Source organism: Poromitra crassiceps (assembly GCF_964638095.1).
Source record: "Poromitra crassiceps genome assembly, chromosome: 30".
NCBI classification, from domain to species: Eukaryota; Metazoa; Chordata; class Actinopteri; order Beryciformes; family Melamphaidae; genus Poromitra; species Poromitra crassiceps.
Window position 1 is genome coordinate 14,026,049 of NC_139652.1, and position 9,351 is coordinate 14,035,399.

At 47.2% G+C, this 9,351-nt stretch overlaps 1 protein-coding gene across 1 annotated transcript in view; it reads left to right on the forward strand.

Moving 5' to 3' along the window:
* Positions 1-2,970: 2,970 nt before the first annotated feature.
* Positions 2,971-9,351, forward strand: part of LOC310800696 (DENN domain-containing protein 2A) — a 73,619-nt gene continuing 67,238 nt past the window's right edge. The window contains exon 1 of the mRNA XM_083663309.1: positions 2,971-3,094. The gene's annotated coding sequence lies outside the window, so the exon portion shown is untranslated. The remainder of the gene's footprint in view (positions 3,095-9,351) is intronic.

Below are 9,351 nucleotides of genomic sequence, written 5' to 3' on the forward strand. Positions count from 1 at the left end.
CTTTTTTCCTTTGGCTTCTTCTTCCGTACAATTAGTGTTCAGAAGGTCATTCATCGGCGCAGTTGCCATTCAGAATTCACGTGCACATTCATAGGATTTGCGGGACCGCGCATGGCGTGCGCGTGATCGGGCGGTGATGGGCTCTGCTCTGCACCAATCATACCTGCGCGCGGGTCGTACCTGGACGAATCAGAATCAATCAATCATCTCATCACCTCAGTTGTCTGAAGTGTCTGCCTGGTCCGGGCAGACACGTCGGTCGCTCACTGCTGCCGTTTCTTTGCTTTCAAGAATTATCACTGTTGGACTTTATTTCACACTTCACAGCTGTGCTTTCTGGTCTCTTTCTTCATTATTGTTTATTTTTATTTTTTAAGTATGCGCACACGCACATCCATGGAGAATGCATGGAGAGATGCTTGCAGCTGGTGGGGGCGGAGTTTCTGCAGACAAGAGCAAATTCGGCAATTATTTTTAATACGTCGTCCACTACTAGGCCGGGAGAGACTGCAAGACTGTTGGTATGAGTACAACTGGTGAGTTACACTAAAAATACTTGTGAAGCTATTTCACTGTCGCAGACAATTTCCATGTCCGAATGAAATCATGAGAGAGGGTTTTGCTGGAGTTGTGGCGCGTGCCCGTCATCTCAATGTTTCGTGCTAGCTAATGCTACATGGTGGTGAACTGCCTGAAGTCATTTGTTTCTTAATCTTCTCGTCTTGACATTCCCATAAAATCAAACCAGTTTAATATTATCTTTAGTCTTGGCTCATGCAATACTGAAGTTCAGTCAGTGTCAGAGAGTGACGTGATTGTGATTTAAAAAACAGTTTGATATTATGGCCAACACAGAACTGGTATGGCAAATTAAAGAAAGAAAGAAAATCTAAAAGTGTACCACTAGGTGGCGCTCAGCAGCCGCTCCCGATTGGATCAAGTAAAGCTACTTTACTTCTAAACTGGTTTACCAAAGAGAGGCCAATATGCCTAAACACCAAATAAGAACAAGAGATTGTAGCACGCCATGCAGTGTTTATGTAGACTGTAGTATGTGCTGGGTGAGTAACATTGGAATGAAAGGATCATATTTCCACACACACACCGCATCCAGTTATTTAATAAAGAGCCAAAGTCACACCCACTTCCAGCTTAGGCATATGACCCAAGGGATTTAATCTGCCTTTTTTTTCATAGACATTTCATTGAATGAAAAAAGCAGCGTATGCACACTCAAATCTATGCAAATATCTTGTTTATTGCAAGCTTTCGGTCAGAGACCTCCTTCAGGCATAAGACGGGAAACAAGTGAATACAGCCTATTAGGGTACGGTGGTGCAGTGGTAAGCGATGTCGCCTCACAGCTCGAAGGTCCTGGGTTCAATTCCCACCTGGGACGATGTGAATGCTGAAGGAATGCGTGCCCGTCCGCATGTCCTCGAGTGCCCACCGCCCGGGTGGGGTCGTCAAAAGGGCCTTTCTGTGTGGAGTTTGCATGTTCGAATCTCCCCGTGCCTCCCGGGGGGGTTTCCTTCATATAGGAACCCCCTTCACCAAAACATGCAATATCCCGGTTGCTAATGTGGTTCCTCCTCTGGTCGTTAAGGGCGCCTGTTCGGAGGGAGGGGAACTGGTTGGAATAGCGTGAACCTCCCACGTGCTATGTCCTACCGGTGAAGCTTTCTCTGTCAGGTGAAAAAGAAGCGGCTGGCTAACTGCCCATGTCTCGGAGGAAGCATGGAGCCAGTTTCGGCTCTCCCCAGATCGGCAGAGGGTGGAGTAGCAACCAGGATAAATAAATTAAATTAGCACTAATGGGGGATAAAAAAAAATCGGGGGGTAAAAAAAAAAATATATATATATGCACCAAAGACTACGAAGTAAATGGCTAATTTTCAAACGAAAATAGTAATATATCACGGCAGCATTTTCACACCAAACTTACCCCCAGCAATGCAGACGGCACTCTGAAGGGGGGGGGCGATGTGCAAAAGGCAATTTCCACAGGAAACGCTCCACATTCAGTAAACAAAAATGACTCCTAGCGATAAAATTCACAATACTTTTTTACACGATCATTAAATGATAAATAAAAGAGACAAAAACAAATGAGAAGTAATAAAGTGCATTTTTAACTCTGTTACACATGCCGCATGCGAATCAAGAATCAATAAACCAAGTGTTGAGGAGATAAGGTGGATGGACAGGAAAGCTTCCCCGGTGTCCCGTCATATCAGAGAGAGGGCGGTACCCGAGGCCCTCGGGCTTCTTTAATTGGCTCCCGGAGGAGGAGGCCGTTATTTATGTCTTCAGTTGCGCTCCGCTTTTGCCCCTTTCCTCTTTTTGAGCAGGACACTCGCTCGTTTCCCCGGCAACCAGGGCTCCAATCACCCGGCCAGCTGCAGATTAGTTCAGCAGTGGGGGGTGGGGAAGGAGGAGGGGGGTTTGAGGCTGGTGTGTGTGTGTGTGTGTGTGTGTGTGTGTGGGGGGGGGGGGGGGGGGGGGTGATGATGGAAAAGCAGAGGGAGGAGAGTAGGAGGGAGGGAGGGAGGAGAGGGGGGGGTCAGAAGAAGAGAAGGAGGGGTGGGAAAAGTTTGAGAAGGGGGGAGAGAGAGGGAGAAGGAGGGAGCTCATTGAAAGAAAGGGAGTCAGAGTGAGTGGAATGACTGAGTGTGTTTGGGAGAGAAGGAGGAGAGCTGAAGAAGAAAAAGCTGTAAACATTTGAGCCTGTTGTTGGCTGGAGGAGAAACAGGAGGGACTGTCCTAACTTTGTGTCTTTTTCAAACTCTTTTTGGATTTCTTTCTTTTTTTTGCTCCCTCGCTCCCTTGCTGTGTGTGTGCGTGTGCGTGCGCGTGTGTGTGTGTGTGTGTGTGTGCGTGTGTGTGTGTGTGTGTGGGAGGTGCAGGCAGGCGCTTTGCAAAGTGAGAGAGTGGTCGGGGTAGGGGAGCACAAACGCTGGAAGAGAAAGACGGGCAGGAGGTGCTCTGAAGGAAGGAAGCCATGCGAGTGGATGCTGTCTTCTCCAGGGTCAGATTACGCAAAATGAGAAGCTACTCCGAGAGCACTTCAACAGGGCTCACCCGGCTGAGAAAGGTAACGTGGAAAAAATGGAGATGCGTTTTTCGTGTGTGTAAAATGTGTGTGTGTGTATGCGTGCGTGCGTGCGTGCGTGCGTCTGTGTGTGTGTGTGTGTGTGTGTGTGTGAGAGAGAGAGAGAGAGTGTGCTTAACCTCTGGTTTGTCTTGTATTTTGAGTACTGTTTCATAAATCATAAATACATTTGTCTGAAACAGGAGACCATACGTTTTAGTGCAAATTATGATTTTGTGGGTTTATTCGACTCATAGTCCTGATCCATCTTCACATCACAGCCAGGAGTGTCCATGCGTGTGTGATCTTCACTGTGTGGTGTGTGTGAGCAGCATGCATACCAGTGTGTGTGATCTTCACTGTGTCGTGTGTGTGAGCAGCATGCATACCAGCAGTGTGTGTGATCTTCACTGTGTGGTGTGTGTGAGCAGCATGCATACCAGTGTGTGTGATCTTCACTGTGTGGTGTGTGTGAGCAGCATGCATACCAGTGTGTGTGATCTTCACTGTGTGGTGTGTGTGAGCAGCATCCATACCAGTGTGTGTGATCTTCACTGTGTGGTGTGTGTGAGCAGCATGCATACCAGTGTGTGTGATCTTCACTGTGTGGTGTGTGTGAGCAGCATGCATACCAGTGTGTGTGATCTTCACTGTGTCGTGTGTGTGTGAGCAGCATGCATACCAGTGTGTGTGATCTTCACTGTGTGGTGTGTGTGAGCAGCATGCATACCAGTGTGTGTGATCTTCACTGTGTGGTGTGTGTGTGAGCAGCATGCATACCAGTGTGTGTGATCTTCACTGTGTGGTGTGTGTGTGAGCAGCATGCATACCAGTGTGTGTGATCTTCACTGTGTCGTGTGTGTGTGAGCAGCATGCATACCAGTGTGTGTGATCTTCACTGTGTTGTGTGTGTGAGCAGCATGCATACCAGTGTGTGTGATCTTCACTGTGTGGTGTGTGTGTGAGCAGCATGCATACCAGTGTGTGTGATCTTCACTGTGTGGTGTGTGTGTGAGCAGCATGCATACCAGTGTGTGTGATCTTCACTGTGTCGTGTGTGTGTGTGAGCAGCATGCATACCAGTGTGTGTGGTTGTTGAAAGACACCGGGGTGGCTTAGCATGCGGTTCTGTCTGTGTTTATTTGAGCAGTATTTAATTCTGTGCTGCTTTGAGTGTGCTCAAGTAGCCTGTTTGCACCAAGTCCATTACTGCTGCTGGCCGCAAGAGAGACTTGTCTGGACCTCGCTCTATCTATCTACATACATGCACTCACATGCAGACACACACACACACACACACACACACACACACACACACACACACACACACACACACACACACACACACACACTCTAACTCCATGGATGTCAGCTCTCATGATCTTCCCATTACAAAATAGGAACAAAGAGTGTCGAGATGATGTGGTGACCATTTGGATAATAGTCAGAGTGCACGCTAAAACCTAACATTCCAGACCGGCTTCTTGAAGGGAGAGAGAGGAGAGTCGACAGGAGGGAGAGAGAGAGCTAGGAGCGGAGGAGGGAGAGAGAGGAGAGAGGAGGGAGAGAGAGAGGAGAGGGAGAGAGAGAGAGAGAGAGAGGGGAGAGGAGGAGAGAGAGAGAGAGGAGAGTCGAGAGAAAGGAAGAGGAGAGAGCAGAGAGGATAAGTGGATAAGTGAGGTGAGCATTCTTCCCTGTGAACAAAGGCCCCTCTTCATCCAGAGCCCCAGTGCCTGTATTGTTGTGGGGGGGGGGGGGGCTGTGAGGGGGAGGGCAGAGAGGGTCACATCCAGGTGTATTGTTGTGGGGGGGGGGGGGGGGCTGTGAGGGGGAGGGCAGAGAGGGTCACATCCAGGTGTATTGTTGTGGGGGAGGGGGGGGGGGCAGAGGGGGTCACATCCAGGTGCATTGTTGTGGGGGGGGTGAGGGGGAGGGCAGAGGGGTTCAGCTCCAGGTGTATTGTTGTGGGGGGGGCAGAGGGGGTCAGCTCCAGGTGTATTGTTGTGGGGGAGGGGGGGGGAGGGCAGAGGGGGTCACATCCAGGTGCATTGTTGTGGGGGGGGTGAGGGGGAGGGCAGAGGGGGTCAGCTCCAGGTGTATTGTTGTGGGGGGGGCAGAGGGGGTCAGCTCCAGGTGTATTGTTGTGGGGGAGGGGGGGGGGGGGGGAGGGCAGAGGGGGTCACATCCAGGTGCATTGTTGTGGGGGAGGGGGGGGGGGCAGAGGGGGTCACATCCAGGTGCATTGTTGTGGGGGGGGTGTGAGGGGGAGGGCAGAGGGGGTCACATCCAGGTGTACTGTTGTGGGGGAGGGGGGGGGGGGGCAGAGGGGGTCACATCCAGGTGTATTGTTGTGGGGGGGGGGGGGGGTGAGGGGGAGGGCAGAGGGGGTCACATCCAGGTGCATTGTTGTGGGGGGGGGGGCAGAGGGGGTCACATCCAGGTGTATTGTTGTGGGCGGGGCTGTGAGGGGGGGGCAGAGGGGTTCAGCTCCAGGTGTCTGTCACTGCTGACCCTTGTATGTCCAAAGTTAAACGCAGCTTTTTGCTGATTGGAGATTGATGACTGTGCATTATTGCAATTGCAGTTGGTTTCGAATAGGTTACATGGTCCCTACGGGTCATGGAACTATACACACACACCAACACATACATGTATGTATGGTTTGGACATGAATGCACCACCAGCACTTTAATGCCACAAAGATGAATAGGCTGCTACAACTACAGTATATAAAGTAATAAACCATAATATTTTCATAGTCTATCTCTATCGCTGATCGATACAGCTGAATAGTGATTCAACCTACAGTATACTCAGTTCCTGAAAGCGTTTACACTGCTGCTCTATACATCTGGTGTCTGGTGGGTCTTTCGTGATACGTTTTCCATTTCCAGCCAGCAGCAACAGCGGTTTGTTTGTAATAGAAAGAACTATGTGAGTTAGCGTGAGCAGCGATCTCCCACCATAGCTGAACAGACACAGAAAACAGCGTTACCTAATACAAAAGTATACATCAAAAACATCAAATCCAAGGGAAAATATGTCACACTACTGGTAATTGATTATTATCAAGTTATCTCTCTGAAGTGCAGTGCAAAACCACCACCGCACAAAGATGTCACCATTATGAAATATGGGTAGCACTTTACATTACAGTTCGGTAACAACATGATATTAGGGGCTAATAGTGTCATAATGAAGAAATAATAATTAGATAAAAGCATAATAACCAGGTAATAGCTTGGTATTCAGCAGATCAGACTGTGGTTGTACTGGTCAGCTTCCAGGTGTGAATGTGAACAGGGCACTCCTGAAAAAGAGAGTGTTACTCTGAGTGAGACTCCCCTGAATAAATAAAGATAAAAAAAAAACAGTCTAGTTACCTATTGTTAATACCAAGCTATTACCTGGTTATTACTTTGGTAATGACATGGTATTACCTCATTATTACTTGTTTATTATCAGGGTTACGGTAGGGTTAGAGGCACTGAGCTGTAATGTAAAGTGCTACGGTGTTGTTTTTTTATTGTTGTGTATTACCATTTGAACTCAAATTGCCATATGGTGTTGATATGTTCCCAAGGGATAAAAGGGATTCCAATTCTGAAGATTTACTGACACAGAAAAATAGTCTGAGGGATATCTGAGGATGGTACACAACAATACATCTGTGTGTGACTCCAAATAACCATAATGACTTAATAAGAGATAGATGATTCTCTGTCCCATGTCACGTCATAACAACAACAACAACAACAACAACAACAACAACAACAACAACAACAACAACAACAACAACAACAACAACAACAACAACAACAACAACAACAACAACAACAATTTGTGTGCAGCAGGAATCTCCATAAGCAGTGAACTTTAAAGGAACACTCTGCCCATTTTCAACCAGCTTTGTATCATTAGAACATCAGTAGTATATCAGAAAACTGTAAACTGTTTTGAAGTCTGTCATTTAATTTGACAGTTATTGAGTGTTAAAGTGTGGACCAGTAACATCACTGGTCCACACTTTAACACACTAACTCAAATTAATAACTCATTAACTCAAATCAACTCTCAATAACTGTCAAACTAGATGAATGACAGAATGTTTGACAGTTATTGAGAGTTGATTTGAGTTAATGAGTTATTAATTTGAGTTAGTGTGGACCAGTGATGTCACTGGTCCACACTTTAACACTCAATAACTGTCAAATTAAATGACAGACTTCAAAACAGTTTACAGTTTTCTGATATACTACTGATGTTCTAATGATACAAAGCTGGTTGAAAATGGGCAGAGTGTTCCTTTAAGAGATAGTTATCGATCAACCGACACAATCCATTTCAATGGCCGCACCAGGCCTCGCCTCGCAGCTAGTTTGGCTAATCATTGACCTCTACAAGAGCGTTTCTGTGGAACGCACACGACATCGCGATAGCACAAGCAGAACGCTGTATAGAAAAGCCCAACGTTGATTGAATTGAATGTATTACTTGAGTTTAATAGCTTGTTTTGGGGGGGGTTGTTGTGACATTCTGTACTACCTTTAAATTGAATTCAAGTTTTTATGGCGACGCTGGGTTCAGTAAATCAGTGGGAATTTGAGCGAACACAAATCAACATTCCTCTGCTGTCTGTCCTCTTTCTCTTTACTGGTCTGGGTAAGGTTGAGAGCTGATTGAATTGAGACAGAGCGACTCTGTAGAGAGAAGGTTTATAGAGGCTGTTGAGATAAAGACACAGAGAAGCAAGTCAGCAAGGCTGTAATAAGAGGGCTGCAATCCTGTAAAGAGACACTCGTGTGTGTGTGTGTGTGTGTGTGTGTGTGTGTGTGTGTGTGTGTGTGTGTGTGTGTGTGTGTGTGTGTGCGTGCGTGCGTGTGTGTATCACACACATAACGGCCTGTCTGATTGGGTGAGTTGTTTACATTCTCTGGGTAAGGGGCAGAGAGGTTAACGGTCGACATGGCTGCCGTGCAAAACAAGGGTCACTGTTCCGGAAAAGTGTGTATTTGTGACCTTATATCACCATCACTCAAGATATTCACTCTCAATGCCTCAGTCTTCCTCTGCACTGACTCATTTTACTCTCTTTCTCTCTCTCTCACACACACACGCACACACACACACACACACACACACACACACACACACACACACACACACACACACACACACAGACACACACACACACACACACACACACACACACACACACACACACACACACACAGACACACACACACATTCATTCTAAGGGCATTCTCTCAAATTTCCGGTCCTCTGTAATAGTGATTCATTTTCTTCCTCACTCTCTCACACACGCACACATACACACATACACACACACACACACACACACACACACACACACACACACACACCAAAATATTGACACAATTGTGACATTCTCTCTCAATGGTGATCTCACTTTCGTTGACTATTCACCATAGACCGCAAAATTAATAAATATGGACGTAACTACTGTGACATTGGTTTGTGGACCATTCTGAAGCCTTGAGGTTGGCATTCTCACTGTCGTCATCTTGGTTATTTGGAGCCATCAGTGATGTCAATTTGGAGAAGAGCCACAGCGTGCTCTATTCATAGCTTTCAAGGGGCGTTACGTGCTGCCGGGAACGCCCACCTGACGGTCAAAAAAAAAACTTGTTCATTCCGCTGCCCGCCGAGTCGACTAGTTTCTCACGCTGTGTTTGTTCAGCCAAAATGCCGGATACCTGTTGTGCTATCGGTTGCACCGACGAGGAGACACGCCTGGCTTGTGCTTTTACAGAATCCCGTCGGAGAAAGAAAGGAGGAGGTTGTGGATTTGTGCGATTAGACGTGGTTCAGTCGCTGGGGAGGGCAAATGGCTTTTTTTTCTACCATCAAAGTACACACGTCTTTGCGGCCAACATTTCATCAAAGGTAAGCTCAAGTAACGTTACAATAATGATTAAAATACCCCGTTAACGTTACTTGAGCACAACAGGTATCCGGCATTTTGGCTGAACAAACACAGCGTGAGAAACTAGTCGACTCGGCGGGGCAGCGGAATGAACAAGTTTTTTTTTTGACCGTCAGGTGGGCGTTCCCGGCAGCACGTAACGCCCCTTGAAAGCTATGAATATGGCCCGTGATTGGCGAGCTGTATCACTGGACAGGTGACCTGGCAATCATGCCCCAAAACATAGCCTGCTTTATCATCTATTTGACTCAAAATGGGACCATAATCTACAAAATGAACATCCTGCTGTATT